This window comes from Egretta garzetta, unplaced genomic scaffold (genome assembly GCF_000687185.1).
Source record: "Egretta garzetta isolate BGI_Z169 unplaced genomic scaffold, ASM68718v1 scaffold581, whole genome shotgun sequence".
NCBI classification, from domain to species: Eukaryota; Metazoa; Chordata; class Aves; order Pelecaniformes; family Ardeidae; genus Egretta; species Egretta garzetta.
In genome coordinates, this window is record NW_009258623.1 from 208948 (window position 1) to 211225 (window position 2278).

At 48.8% G+C, this 2278-nt stretch overlaps 1 protein-coding gene across 3 annotated transcripts in view; it reads left to right on the forward strand.

Moving 5' to 3' along the window:
• LOC104134646 (keratin, type II cytoskeletal cochleal) overlaps positions 1-2278 on the forward strand; it is a 70241-nt gene that overhangs the window by 42125 nt on the left and 25838 nt on the right. The window lies entirely within an intron of this gene.

Below are 2278 nucleotides of genomic sequence, written 5' to 3' on the forward strand. Positions count from 1 at the left end.
AGATTTGTTTTTTTTTTTTTTTTTTTTTTTTTTTTTTTTTTTTTTTGTGTGGGGGGGGTGTTGGGTGGGTGGGAAATGTTTAAAATCACGAAGAAGGAGTCTGAATTGGCTAAGGGTAGGAGTTTGGCAAGCACATCTCAAGCTCATCGTGATTAGAGGTGCTCGTGGTCTTCCTTTGACCGCATAGGCACATCACGGAAGCTTCTGGCGCTCTGAGTGTTTTAAGGACAATAGGTCTGGTTTTGAGATCCCTGGGTGTGGGACCAAGAGTCCTGAGGTCATCTGATCTGGCAACAATGGAGACCTTCAAAACCTCTAGACACCAAGCTGGATCTCAAAAGTGCCCAAGTCCGTCTTTGACCGCCGCACTCCCGCTCCTTGAAAGCCCTTTAAAAGCTGGCACTGGAGACACCAAAAACCACTGTCTTTTAATGAATTTGAGGCTGCTAAGGTGGCACACCCTTAAATACCTGTTTGGACCTAGGTATAATGTTGGACATGGCTTTCTTGAAAGCATTTTCCTGCTTTAACTCAGTTTCTCATGTGAAAAATCAGGCCAGAAGAGCACCCGTTTCTGCCTCTCTCTGTCTGTTGCATTGCAGGGTTCTCAGGAAGGGGTTGGTCTGCTCTGGCCAAAATTGAGAATTTCCATTTTGTGGGAAAGCTGCTGTTTTACAGTCTGGTTCTGCCCCGTGTTGTAAGACAAGCTGGGAATTTCCTTGCCAAGTGAAGTGAAAGAAAGCTTGGATCTGTCGCAGACCTGCTTCAACAAGAAACCTACCTGATGATGTAGTAGTTTCTGTCTTAAGAAGGACTTCAGAAGAAAGATGACCCGTTCCGGTAGGGTTAACCTTTTCTTCAAGCGTAGTTTCCGTATTTTGCCAAGAACAGCGTGCTTTCACGTGGCGTGCCCGTCTTACCAAAACACCCTTTCCAGGGAAACTGTTTCCCCCAATGATCCATTCGAATACCAAGTCCCTCACTCAACGGATCCTTGTCAGGACTTTTCAGTTTAATCCTGATGGTTTATTTTAAGGATTGAAACAAAACTTATGGCTGGGAGATGACAAAGCTCATGGCTCTTGCAAGGTGAGGTGAGATTATCTATCTCATTGTGGGCTGCTCGTTTGTGGCTTTGCGGTTGCAGGCACATCAGTGTTTCTGATTAGCATCAGGTCATGGGGTCACCTGGCAGGTTTTTTGCTTCATCGGGTACTGAGGGCAGTTGTGATGGCTCCCTAGAAATGATCCCTCTGAGGGAAGGAGATAGAGGTGAAATTAGGCTGGTTCAATGTAATAGCGGCTGGGAGCAGGGTTCTGCACTGAGCTAGGCGGGATATTGCAGGATTATGTTTTGCAAGATCCCAGGAAGCACTGCTGCAGAGAAAGCACTGCTGGTCATCGCACGGGCAGCCACATCTGCCTGAGCATCAATCCCTACTCCTTTCTCCTCTTAAGTATCAATTCTTCCCCCAGGAATTTGCAACCCTGGACCCAGCCTGTGAGCATATCCAGTTTGGCTGAATGGCATCCCCTTGTGCAGAATGGCACCAAAAACTCGCCTGGTGATCAGATCTAATTGAAACACGTTTGGTTCCTGTAAGGCATCATGTACTACATCCCACATCCTCTCTACCAGGTGCTGGGGGGGGAGGGGGGCAAGTCATTCTGCTGCAGAAAGATGCAGAAGGATGATGGTTTAGGAACCATTAAAGCTGCCTTTAATGCTTGGGAAAGGCAGGGTGGAAAGCCATTTTCCAATGGGAGCATCAGGGCCACTCTACTCTGAGATGAAGAAGGCTTTTCAAAGTCCAGCCTCCTTCCAGAAGGATTGGGATAGTTTGCAATAACCCTCTAAGGCGGGCGCTTGCAAGTGGTCATCTCTGCGGGTAGGTGATGGGGGGATGTGTGGGAAGGGCTTGCAGAGAGGGGATTAACCTGCTTTCTAACCTCTCCTTGCAGGGTGTCAAGGCTGAAGCTCCTGTTGTCCCACCTGCCCTTAGGCAGAGGGGTGAGGTGGGGATCCAAGCTTGCTCCATTAAGGGGGTGATACTCATGGTGCTGGGTCCCAGGGGGACCCTCATTTCAGTCTAGCCAAGACATTGCTCCATGGCAATGTCCAATGGTCTGACACTGAAGTGATACTGCTCTTTGGAATTGTAGGTGCAGTCAGCAGTGCAGAAACCTGCCACCCCATGCTGTCTTTTCAAGGCTGGAGACGGGAGGGCTGCTCTACACAGTGGCATCCAAAGCCTTGCTGCCTTCCCTGCCCTGTGTG